The sequence below is a fragment of the Vulpes vulpes genome, chromosome 6, assembly GCF_048418805.1.
Source record: "Vulpes vulpes isolate BD-2025 chromosome 6, VulVul3, whole genome shotgun sequence".
NCBI classification, from domain to species: Eukaryota; Metazoa; Chordata; class Mammalia; order Carnivora; family Canidae; genus Vulpes; species Vulpes vulpes.
This window is the reverse complement of record NC_132785.1, coordinates 92,762,686-92,776,494: the sequence shown is the minus strand read 5'-3', so window position 1 is coordinate 92,776,494 and position 13,809 is coordinate 92,762,686. Positions and strand designations below refer to the sequence as shown.

Below are 13,809 nucleotides of genomic sequence, written 5' to 3'. Positions count from 1 at the left end.
GTTAACTATACAGAAATTAAAATTTTTAAAAAGACTCAAAGTAATAAAGATGTTAATTCTCCCCCAAACTGACATTGTTTTATGTAATCCCTATTAAAAATCCTCAGCAAGATATTCTGTAAATATATAGACAGCACTATTCCAAAATTTATATGAAAGGTAAAGAAACTTGAATAGCTAAAACAATTTTGAAAAATAATTAAGTGGGAGATATCACTCCCACTCCATAGCCACAAAACAAAACAAAACAATGAAAAAAAGAACATTTATTTAAACCTTTTATCTTAAACAAAAATTAACTCAAAATGAATCACAAATTTATTTTTTTTCAACTTTATTTTTTTATTGAAGTTTGATTTGCCAACATATAGTATAACACCCATGCTCATCCCATCAAGTGCCCTCCTCAGTGCCCATCACCCAGTTACCCCCATTCTCCTGCCCACCTCCCCTTCCACTACCCTTTTTTCATTTCCCAGAGTTAGGAGTCTCATATGTTTTGTCACCCTCTCTAACTGAATCACAAATTTAAATATAAAATGTAAAATTAAGTATCACAGTTCTTTTAGAATTTGTCCAGCAGGTTTCCAGTCATTACCAAAAGACCCTAGGGTTTGGGGTGGGGGTGGGGGGATAACCAATAAAACTTTTAGAAAAAAATAGAAGAAAATCTTTGGGATCTAGGGCCAAGCAGGATTCTTATATTTGACAACAAAAGCATAATCCATACAAGAAAAAAACTGATAAATTAGATGTCACCAAAAATAAGAATTTTGTTCCAGGTGCCTGGGTAGCTCAGTTTGTTAAGTGTCTGACTCTAGGTTCTGGCTCAGGTTATGATCTCATGGGTCATAGGACAGACCCACATCAGGCTCCCTGCTCAGCGGGGAGTCTGCTTGGAAGATTCTCCCCCTCTACCCTTCCCCTGACTCATGCACATGTTCTCACACACTCTCTCTCTAATAAATAAATCTTAAAGATCAGAGTTTAAAATTTTAAAAATAAAATAAAAATTTTGCTCTATAAAAGACCCTCTTAAGAAGATTAAAAGATAAGCCACAGACTAGGAGAAAATACTTGCAAAGCACACATCCAACAAAGGACCAGAATCTAGAATATATAAAAACTCAACATTAAAAGACAATCTAATTAAGAAATCATCAAAAGATATGAACAACATGTTGACAAAGAGGGTATACAGATGGCAAATAAGCACATGAAAAGATGTTCAACAACATTAACCATTAAGGCAATGCAAATTCAAACCACAATGAGATATCACTACACACCTTTCAGAATGGCTAGAATGTAAAACATTAACAGGGCCAAATATTGTCAAGGATGCAAAAACCTACATCATCCATAGATTACTTCTGACAATGAAAAATAAAACAGCCACTCTGAAAACACTTTGGCAGTTTTATATGAAACTAAACATGCAACTACCATATATAACCTAGCAAAATGCACATCGTCTGCATTTTCCTCAGAGAATAAAAACTTATGTTTATATCAAAAGCTATACACAAATTTTATAATAGCTTTATTTGTAATAGCCAAAATCAGGGAACAATCCAGATGTCTTTCAATGGGTGAATGGTTAAACAAACTGTGGTACATCTATACCACAGAACAGTACTCTGAAATAAAAGGATAAATTACTGGCACACACAGCTTTAGCTGAATCTCCAGGGAATTATGCTGCATGAAAATAGACAGTGCAAAAAAAGTCAAGCATTTGTATGATTTTCTTCACACAACATTCTTGAAATAACAAAACAACAGATTTGGAGAACAGGTCAGTAATGGCCGAGTCAGGGATGGGAGTTAGGAGGAGGCAGTATGACTATGAAAGGACAATATGAGGAATCACCGTGGTGACAGAAATATTCTTTACTTTGACTTTATCAATTAGATATCCTGGTTGTGACAATGTAGTGCAGTTTTTTAAGATGTTAATATTGGGAGAAATGGAGTAAAGGATACACAGGATCCTCTATGTTATTTCTTAATATAGGTTAATCTGTAATTACCTCAAAATAAAAAATTTAATTAAAAAAACTATCTGGATAACTTGACTGTCCTATTTTTATATTTTATCTGTATTTTTGCTCATAGTTTTTTGAAAGCTCCTTTGAAAATATTAACTGATTTGTACATTTAAGAGAATTTAAAAATATCTGATCATTTGACACAGTAATTCTATGCCCAGAAATATATCCCCCCAAAAAAACAAAATGCAAAGATATTCATTATAACATTATTTATTAGCACAAAAGTCGAAATAATTTTATGTCCAACATCTGAGGGATTAAACAAAATATCATATCCAAATGACGGAATATTCTATAACCATTAAAATGTTAACAACAACAAAAAACCATCAATGATATGTTAAGATGAAAATAATATAATGTTAAGGAACAAAAAAAATGAAATATTATATTCAATCTGACTTCAATAATCTATAGTGATATGAACAGAATAAGGAAAATACTCCAAATGTAACCACAATACTCCTTAAGTGACAGAATGAGTGAGAATGGGTGAGTTTTATTTTCCTCTCCTATATTCTTTTTGGTTTTCCATAAAGAACTTACCACTGGTATGGTCTCAGACTAGCTGTTATCCTTTCTAATTGGCATCCTCATTCATAAAATGGAGACAATAATAGTACCTTCCATATATTTGATATTATATCTAGAGTGCTTAGCAAAGTATTGAATACACAATAAATGACAAACAAATGTTACTTATTTGGCAAACATATGTGTGTAGTATTTAGAATGTACCAGGCACTTTTCTAAGATCATTCCAAATATTAACTCATTTAGTCCTCATAATAAGCCTCTGAGGTATGTACTATTATCATTGAAGAAGGAAACTGAGGTACAAAGAAATTAAATAATTTCTTCAAATTATACGGTTAATAAATAGCAAAGCTAGAGTCTGAACCCAGCAGCCTGACTCTAAAGTCTGTGCTATTAATCATTACAGTATTTTGGTTTTGTTGGTTATTACTCTTATAGAATAGACATAAAACTGAGTCAGATCTAAAATAATGGAAAAGGCAGAACTTTTCTAGAGATATATGGTTAACAATCAACATGAAGGAAAAATGGTAAAGCAGATACTTTGCTCTACTAACGTGTTTATGGAATTTGAAGTCATATAGTTTAAACTGTATCTCAGTTCCCCAATTCTATCCTTATACGGCCTTACATAAATTACTTAATCTCTGTGACAAAAATCACATATCTGTGAAATGAGATATACACATATACCTACATTTCAGACTGAGAGGATTACTGAAGATAATATACTAAAGAAACTATGTAGTACACACTCAACAAATGCTTGTTTCCTTTACCTTTATTAACATCTAAAACACTGTTCTTTTTTTTTAGTAAATTAATTTTTATTGGTGCTCAATTTACCAACATACAGAATAACACCCAGTGCTCATCCCGTCAAGTGCCCCCTCAGTGCCCATCAACTATTCACCCCCACACCCCACCCTCCTCCCCTTCCACCACCCCTAGTTCATTTCCCAGAGTTAAGTGTCTCTAATGTTTTGTCTCCCTTTCTGATATTTCCCACACATTTCTCCTCCCTTCCCTTATATTCCCTTTCACTATTATTTATATTCCCCCAATGAATGAGAACATATAATGTTTGTCCTTCTCCGATTGACTTACTTCACTCAGCATAATACCCTCCAGTTCCATCCACGTTGAAGCAAATGGTGGGTATTTGCTGTTTCTAATGGCTGAGTAATATTCCATTGTATACATAGACCACATCTTCTTTATCCATTCATCTTTCGATGGACACTGAGGCTCTTTCCACAGTTTAGCTATTGTGGACATTGCTGCTAGAAACATTGGGGTGCAGGTGTCCCGGCGTTTCATTGCATCTGTATCTTTGGGGTAAATCCCCAACAGTGCAATTGCTGGGTTGTAGGGCAGGTCTATTTTTAACTCTTTGAGGAACCTCCACACAGTTTTCCAGAGTGGCTGCACCAGTTCACATTCCCACCAACAGTGTAAGAGGGTTCCCTTTTCTCCGCATCCTCTCCAACATTTGTGGTTTCCAGCCTTGTTAATTTTCCCCATTCTCACTGGTGTAAGGTGGTATCTCATTGTGGTTTTGATTTGTATTTCCCTGATGGCAAGTGATGCAGAGCAGTTTCTCATGTGCATGTTGGCCATGTCTATGTCTTCCTCTGTGAGATTTCTGTTCATGTCTTTTGCCCATTTCATGATTGGATTGTTTGTTTCTTTGGTGTTGAGTTTAATAAGTTCTTTATAGATCTTAGAAACTAGCCCTTTATATGATACATCATTTGCAAATACCTTCTCCCATTCTATAGGTTGTCTTTGAGTTTTGTTGACTGTATCCTTTGCCGTGCAAAAGCTTCTCATCTTGATGGAGTCCCAATAGTTCATTTTTGCTTTTGTTTCTTTTGCCTTCCTGGATGTATCTTGCAAAAAGTTACTGTGGCCAAGTTTAAAAAGGGTGTTGCCTCTGTTCTCTAGGATTTTGATGGCAACTTGTCTCACATTTAGATCTTTCATCCATTTTGAGTTTATCTTTGTGTATGGTGAAAGAGAGTGGTCTAGTTTCATTCTTCTGCATGTGGATGTCCAGTTTTCCCAGCACCATTTATTGAAGAGACCCTCTTTCTTCCAATGGATAGTCTTTCCTCCTTTATAGAATATTAGTTGACCATAAAGTTCAGGGTTCACTTCTGGGTTCTCTATTCTGTTCCATTGACCTATGTGTCTGTTTTTGTGCCAGTACCACACTGTCTTGATGACCACAGCTTTGTAGTACACCCTGAAATCTGGCATTGTGATGCCCCCAGCTATGGTTTTCTTTTTTAAAATTCCCCTGGCTATTTGGAGTCTTTTCTGATTCCACACAAATCTTACAATAATTTGTTCTAACTCTCTGAAGAAAGTCCATGGTATTTTGATAGGGATTGCATTAAATGTGTAAATTGCCCTGGGTAACACTGACATTTTCACAATATTGATTCTGCCAATCCATGAGCATGGAATATTTTTCCATCTCTTTGTGTCTTCCTCAATTTCTTTCAGAAGTGTTCTAAAGTTTTTAGGGTATAGATCCTTTACCTCTTTGGTTAGGTTTATTCCTAGGTATCTTATGCTTTTGGGTGCAATTGTAAATGGGATTGACTCCTTAATTTCTCTTTCTTCAGTCTCATTGTTAGCGTATAGAAATGTCATTGATTTCTGGGCATTGATTTTGTATCCTGCCACGCTACCAAATTGCTGTATGAGTTCTAGCAATCTTGGGGTGGAGACTTTTGGGTTTTCTATGTAGAGTATCATGTCATCGGCGAAGAGGGAGAGTTTGACTTCTTTTTTGCCAATTTGAATGCCTTTAATGTCTTTTTGTTGTCTGATTGCTGAGGCGAGGACTTCCAGTACTATGTTGAATAGCAGTGGTGAGAGTGGACATCCCTGTCTTGTTCCTGATCTTAGGGGAAAGGCTCCCAGTGCTTCCCCATTGAGAATGATATTCACTGTGGGCTTTTCGTAGATGGCTTTTAAGATGTTGAGGAATGTTCCCTCTATCCCTACACTCTGAAGAGTTTTGATCAGGAATGGATGCTGTATTTTGTCAAATGCTTTCTCTGCATCTAATGAGAGGATCATATGGTTCTTGGTTTTTCTCTTGCTGATATGATGAATCACACTGATGGTTTTACGAGTGTTGAACCAGCCTTGTGTCCCGGGAATAAATCCTACCTGGTCATGGTGAATAATTTTCTTAATGTACTATTGGATCCTATTGGCTAGTATCTTGTTGAGAATTTTTGCACCCATGTTCATCAGGGATATTGGTCTGTAATTCTCCTTTTTGGTGGGGTCTTTGTCTGGTTTTGGAATTAAGGTGATGCTGGCCTCATAGAATGAATTTGGAAGTACTCCATCTCTTTCTATCTTTCCAAACAGCTTTAGTAGAATAGGTATGGTTTCTTCTTTAAATGTTTGATAGAATTCCCCGGGGAAGCCATCTGGCCCTGGACTTTTGTGTCTTGGGAGGTTTTTGATGACTGCTTCAATTTCCTCCCAGGTTATTGGCCTGTTCAGGTTTTCTATTTCTTCATGTTCCAGTTTTGGTAGTTTGTGGCTTTCCAGGAATGCATCCATTTCTTCCAGATTGCCTAATTTATTGGCGTATAGCTGTTCATAATATGTTTTTAAAATCGTTTGTATTTCCTTGGTGTTGGTAGTGATCTCTCCTTTCTCATTCATGATTTTATTAATTTGAGTCTTCTCTCTCTTCTTTTTAATAAGGCTGGCTAATGGTTTATCTATCTTATTAATTCTTTCAAAGAACCAACTCCTGGTTCTATTGATCTGTTCCACAGTTCTTCTGGTCTCGATTTCGTTGAGTTCTGCTAGAATCTTTATTAACTCTCTTCTTCTGCTGGGTGTAGGAACTATTTGCTGTTTTTTCTCTAGCTCCTTTGTGTGTAAGGTTAGCTTCTGTATTTGAGTTCTTTCCAGTTTTTGAATGGATGCTTGTATTGCGATGTATTTCCCCCTCAGGACTGCTTTTGCTGCATCCCAAAGATTTTGAACAGTTGTATCTTCATTCTCATTAGTTTCCATGAATCTTTATAATTCTTCCCTAATTTCCTGGTTGACTCTTTCATCTTTTAGCAGGATTGTCCTTAACCTCCACGTGTTTGTGGTCCTTCCAAACTTCTTGTTGTGATTAAGTTCTAATTTCAAGGCATTATGGTCTGAGAATATAGAGGGGACTATCCCGATCTTTTGGTATCGGTTCAGACCCGATTTGTGACCCAGTATGTGGTCTATTCTGGAGAAAGTTCCATGTGCACTTGAGAAGAATGTGTATTCAGTTGAGTTTGGATGTAAAGTTCTGTAGATATCTGTGAAATCCATCTGGTCCAGTGTATCATTTAAAGCTCTCGTTTCTTTGGAGATGTTGTGCTTAGAAGACCTATCTAGTATAGAAAGAGCTAGATTGAAGTCACCAAGTATAAGTGTATTATTATCAAAGTATTTCTTCAGTTTGGTTATTAATTGATTTAAATATTTGGCAGTTCCCATATTCGGGGCATATATATTGAGGATTGTTAAGTCCTCTTGTTGGATAGATCCTTTGAGTATGAGATAGTGTCCCTCTTCATCTCTCACTACAGTCTTTGGGGTAAATTTTAGTTTATCTGATATAAGGATGGCTACCCCTGCTTTCTTTTGAAGACCATTTGAATGGTAAATGGTTCTCCAACCTTTTATTTTCAGGCTGTAGGTGTCCTTCTGTCTAAAATGAGTCTCTTGTAGACAGCAAATAGATGGGTCCTGCTTTTTTATCCAGTCTGAAACCCTGCACCTTTTGATGGGGTCATTAAGCCTGTTCACATTCATAGTTACTATTGACAGATATGAGTTTAGTGTCATCATGACATCTATTCAGTCCTTGTTCTTGTGGATTGTTCCACTGAACTTCTTTTTAAAGGGGAATTTTAAGAGTCCCCCTTAAAATTTCTTGCAGAGCTGGTTTGGAGGTCACATATTCTTTCAGTTCCTGCCTGTCTTGGAAGCTCTTTATCTCTCCTTCCATTCTGAATGAGAGCCTTACTGGATAAAGTATTCTTGGTTGCATGTTCTTCTCATTTAGGACCCTGAATATATCCTGCCAGCCCTTTCTGGCCTGCCAGGTCTCTGTGGAGAGGTCTGCTGTTACCCTAATATTCCTCCCCATAAAAGTCAGGGACTTTTTTTCTCTTGCTGCTTTAAGGATCTTCTCCTTATCTTTGGAATTTGCAAGCTTCACTATTAAATGTCGAGGTGTTGAAGGGTTTTTGTTGATTTTAGGGGGGGGATCTCTCTATTTCCTGGATCTGAATGCCTGTTTCCCTTCCCAGATTAGGAATGTTTTCAGCTAGGATTTGTTCAAATACATATTCTGGCCCTCTGGCCCTTTTGGCGCCCTCGGGAACCCCAATTAAACGTAGGTTTTTCTTCCTCAGGCTGTCATTTATTTCCCTTAATCTATCCTCATGGTCTTTTAATTGTTTGTCTCTTTTTTCCTCAGTTTCCCTCTTTGCCATCAACTTGTCTTCTATGTCACTCACTCGTTCTTCCACCTCGTTAAGCCTTGTCGTTAGGACTTCTAGCTTGGATTGCATCTCATTTAATTGATTTTTAATTTCTGCCTGATTGGATCTAAATTCTGCAGTCATGATGTCTCTTGAGTCCTTTATGGTTTTTTCTAGAGCCACCAGTAGCTGTATAATAGTGCTTCTGAATTGGCTTTCTGACATTGAATTGTAATCCAGATTTTGTAACTCTGTGGGAGAGAGGGCTGTTTCTGATATTTTTTGAGGTGAGGTTTTCCTTCTAGTCATTTTGCTCAGTGCAGAGTGGCCAAAAACAAGTTGTATTGGGAAAAGGAGAAAAAGAGAGATAAGGAAAGAAAAGAGAAATAGAAAAAAGAGAAAGAAGAAAAAAAGGGGAAAAAGAGAAGAAAAAGAGAAAAAAAGAAAGAAAGGAGAAAAAAGGGTGGGGTGGGGTGGGGGGAAGCAATCAGAAATTAAGAAGGAAAAAAAGGAAAAAAAAGCACAAAACAAAAAAACAAAAACAAAAAAACACGGGGGAGTATCTTCCGATTCTGTATACTTTTAGTCCCTTGACTTCCCCTGGAACTGGTCCGTCTCGCTGGTCTTCTGGGGGAGGGGCCTGCTGTGCTGATTTTCAGGTGTTAGCACTTGGGGGAGCTGCTCTGCCCTTGCCTGGTGCAGGGCTCAGTGGGGGTTGTTTGCCCCGTGAGGCCCCAGGAGGAACAACCACAGTGGCAGCGCCAGCTCTGGAGCCCTGGATTCAGCACCCACAGTAGCTCCAGAGCTCTCCGTCTGCAGGGCCTGGATCTGCTCATCTGCTCAGCGCAGGGCAGGAGCGTCCTTGCGGTCCTGGGCCCTCGCGGCCTCTGCCTGTCCCAGGGGGGCCGGATCCTGGGCTGTGTCCCCGGCGCCCAGTGCTCCGGGGCCTGCGCTGTTGGATTCGCGCTCCCGGCCGCGCAGGCCCCCTCTGTGGAGACGCGCCCGAGCCTCTCCGAGCTGCTCCCGGAGCCGCTTCCTCTGCCCGAGCCCCTCCGAGCTGCTCCCGGGGCCGCACAGCCCCCTCCGCGGAGCCGCCGCCCGAGGCCCTCCGAGCTGCTCAGCTGCTCCCGGGTCCCGCCATGCGCGCTGCAGCCCTTAGGGAGCTCGGCGCCCTCTCCCCGGGGCGCAGTTGCTCTGTTACTGTCCCAGGGAGCCTGAGGGCATCCCCGCCCTCCTGGGTCCTGCTCCAACTCCCTGCGAGGCCTTTCCGCCCGGGAAGGTTGGTGCAGCTCCTGCTTCTCTGGGTCGGGGCTCTCCTGTCCTGGGGACACTCACCCCGGCCTTAGCCCGGCTCCTCGCGGGGCCCCTCCCCCTTGGAGGCCTTTTGTTTCTATATTTCTGTTTCCCCGTCTTCCTACCTTGATAGAAGCGAGAACTCTTCTCACTCTTCTCACTGTAGCATTCCAGCTGTTCTCTCTTATAAGGCTCTTATAAGGCTCAAAAGACACTGGGATACAACATTTGGAGCAAAAGAAAGGGAGAATGGTAAGAGTATAACTAAACTATATGTAGTAGATCCAAAATATAGTGTGGTATTACTTACAGCTGGGGACAGACTGTCAGAAAAGCTCAACAAAGGTTTGTGATCCATGAATTTCCTAGTCACTTGTGCCGGGAGGGGAGGCTTTCCCACAAGAGGCACAAGAAGCATGAAGCTGATGGAGAATGGATTATCTGCCACAATATAAAATGTATTTTACATTGATCATTTTAATAATTATGAAATTTCATTGCCAGGATAAATAGCAAAATCCTGTATCCTGAAGTCATATGTATGCCAGATCTGTGAAAGTTGCAATGGAAAGAATATAGCCATTGCAGTTAGATGGGGACTGGCCTACTGACTCCCTTCCTTACCATCAAGGTGACTTTGAGACATTTAAGCCCCTGTAATTCTCAATTTGGTTCAGCTATAAAATGAAAAAAATTACTTAACCATGGCACACTGTTATAAAGATTATAGATTGGGTATGAAAAGGGCACATATTAAGTGCTCACTAAATCATACCTACTATTATTGTTATTGTTGATATTATTGTTCAAGTAAAAGAAATGGAACATCAGTACAGTATTTGTACTCTTTGAACATCAGTACAGTATTTCCTGTGACAAGATTTCAAAACAATGGCACAAAGATCACCACCTTCAAAAACAAAAATAGAATTAAATGCAGTACTAAAGATATTCAAATAACTCAGAAGAAACAGTAAAGGAGAAACAAAGGAACAAAAGACATGGAGAACAAACAAAAAACAAATCATAAATGGCTGACCTATATCCAAACATTTCAATAATTACATTAACTTTAAATGATCTCAACACACCAATTAAAAGATGAAGATTGAAAAATAAAATAAAATAAAATAAAGATGAGGATTGTTAGAAGAAAAAACAAAACCACCTGGCTGTATACTGTGTATAAGAATCTCACTTCAAACACAGTAATTAAGTAGGTTAAAAGTAAAAGGATAAAAAAAAGTTATATCATGTAAACACTAGTAAAAGAAAGTTATGAAGTAACCATATTAATATCATACAAAGTAACTTCAAAAAATTATCAGAGATACAGACGGACATTATATAGTGATAAAAAGGGTCAGTTCACCAAGAAGACATACATTTCTTATGTATGTGCAATTAGCAACAGAACTTCAAAATACTAGAAGCAGAAACTGACAAAGCTGAAAGAAGCAATAGAAAAAAACCCACAATTATGTTTGTAGACTTCACGACTTCTCTCTAGGTAATAGATAAAATTAGTGGATAGAAAATCAGTAAAAATATAGTGTACTGAGCACCATCAGTAAATCTAATGATACGTAGAAAACAATGATAGCAAAATACACATTTTTTTCATGTGCGCATTGAATATTTACCATTTATTTAGAAATAAACTTAAACAAATTTAGAAGAATTGAAATCATGCAATAAATTCTCTGACCATAATAGGATTAAACTAGAAATCGGTGATAGAAAGATAATAGAAAAATCCTCCAAACACTTGCAAATTAAATACATCTGTAAACAATCAATCCGTGGTTCAAAGAGGAAGTCTCAAGGAAATATTTTTTAAAAATTTAAATTGAATAAAAGTGAAAAGAAAACACATCAAAATCTGTAGGATGTCTCCAAAGCAGTTCTACAGGGAAATTAATAGCATTAAAAGTTTATATTAGGAGAAAAGAAAGGTTTCAAATGATAATCCGACGTCATATCTTAGGTAACTTGAAAAGTATAGCAAAATGAAACCAATAGCTGGCCAAAGGAAGGACTAATAAAGAACAGTAATCCATAAAATTGAAACAGAAAAACAACAGAGAAAAATCAGTGAAACAAAGAGCTGATTATTTGAAAAGATAAATAAAATTGATAAACCTCTAGCAAGACATGAGGAAAAAAGTGAGAAGACACAAATTACTAATATCAAGAATGAAGGAGAAGGTATCACCACAGACACACCAAAGGATAATAAGGGAATAGTACAAATTATACCTACAAATTTGACAACTGAGATGGAGTGGACAAATTTCCCCCAAAACACAAATTAACAAAAATCATTCAGTATGAAATAGAAAACCTGAACAGTCCTGTAATGATTAAGAAATTGATTAATATTTAAACACCAAAAAAGAAATCTGATGTCTTCCCCCCTTGTGAATTATACCAAATATTTTAAAAAGAAATCATGCAAATTCTATAAATCTCTTTCAGAAAATAGAAGAGCAGAGACCACTTCCCATCTCATTTTATGAGGCCAGAGGCTATTACCCTGATACCAAATCCAGACAATGAGAACAAAAGAAAATTAAAGACCAATATTTCTCATGAACATAGGCACAAAATTTCTTAACAAAATATCAGTAAATTGAATCCAGTGATACATAAAAAGAACAATACACCACAACTAAGAGGAATTTATCCAGGGAATAGTTCTATTCAACATCAGGAAACTTAGCCAGTGCAATTGGTAAAAAAGTAGTGTGTATGTATACAATAGAATACACTCAGCAATAAGAAGGAATAAACCACTGATGCATGCAACAAACTGGATAAATCTCAAAGGCATTATGCTAAGTGAAAGAAGCCAGTGTCAAAAGATTGTGTTCTGTATAATTTCATTTATATGACAGTCTCAAAAAGACAAAACTATTACGATGAAGAATGCATCAATGATTGTCAGGGGTTAGGGTGAGGGAAGGATATGACCAAAAGGAAGTAACACAACAGAATGTTCTTGGGTGGGCAGCCCAGGTGGCTCAACAGTTTAGCACCTGCCTTCAACCCAGGGCATGATCCTGGAGTCCCGGGATCGAGTCCCACATCGGGCTCCCTGCATGGAGCCTGCTTCTCCCTCTGCCTGTGTCTCTGCTTTTCTCTCTCTCTCTCTTGAATAAATAAATAAAATCTTTTTAAAAAAAGAATTTTCTTGAGTGGTACAACCATCTATGTTATGATTACGGGGGTGCACATTTTACATGGGTTAAAAATCCACAGAACAATACATGCAAAAAAGTGAATTTTACTGTATTTAAGAAATATTTTTTAAAAACAGAAGAACTGGTAGCATCATTTTGATCAAATCTCTTTGGGTTTGATAACTGTATTACAATGACAATGCTGTGAGTGTCCAGAATCAAAGTGTAGATTTGGATACAATATAATAATGTGGACGTGTACTTGAGTGAGTTGTATTTACTGGCCTAGATTGAAGAAGAAGATCACAATCATTACTCAATATCTGTTTACCTTAGAGAATTTTATAGCAGGAATCTAATTTATCATAAGTAAGATTGGCTGTCTAGAGATATTTACAAGGCTACTCCTTAATGATATGACTTGCCAAATAAAATTGAATTTTATGATCAATATTCTTCATTAAAAAGAGACTGAATCCAAGTTAGCCAAAAAAGTCAGTCTTCCTCAATCTACTAAGTTTTATTTGCTATGTCTTGTTCTCTAAGAACTGCCTGTTTATTAATAGACATCTATAATACGAATGGTCAGAAACTCCCTGTCCAGGTATCAACTACAGCCCACTGTCTCCATTAGTACTTTTACTATGCCAGAATTTAATTGGAATTGAGAGCCTGTGTTTGCCAACTTTCTCTAAATATAGTACTTTCAAGCTGTGATGCTTGGGCACTTAATACTTTGCTTTTTCTTCCTTGGATATCAGTGACAGGTGTGGGAGAAAAATCTTTGAGCAGAGTAAAAGCATACTGCTGTTGAAAAGGCTCTATAATAGTATCATTTCCAAAGACAATAACTCATTCATTTATTCAATCATTGATTCACTCAACAATATGTTGAAATAATGATGAATTAGACCTAGGGAGTAATAATGCAAATGGGAAGAAGTCAACATATTTTAAATCTATTCTGGATGTGGAGTCAAGATTTGCTGATTAACCTGGGGAGAACTGAAACAAAGAGGAACATCAAGCATAACTTGTATATTTTGGGCTTAAGAAACTGAGATAGGGTGGTGTCATTTACCAAGAGCTTTAATACTAGAGCAATATTAGATTTGTGAGATAGAAAAAACTCCTCCATTTTGAACACAATAAGTTTAAGAAGTCAGACATTCTAATGGGGAAAAAAATAGCAGATAACTGGATATGTATGGAACACAGGACATAGGTCTA

The 13,809-nt window shown here is 37.5% G+C and overlaps 1 non-coding gene across 1 annotated transcript; it reads left to right on the top strand.

Moving 5' to 3' along the window:
* Positions 1 to 549: 549 nt before the first annotated feature.
* Positions 550 to 610, top strand: LOC112921491 (U7 small nuclear RNA). Its single transcript, XR_003235251.1, has one exon. It is a non-coding gene; the product is annotated as a U7 small nuclear RNA (small nuclear RNA).
* The last annotated feature ends 13,199 nt before the right edge of the window (positions 611 to 13,809 follow it).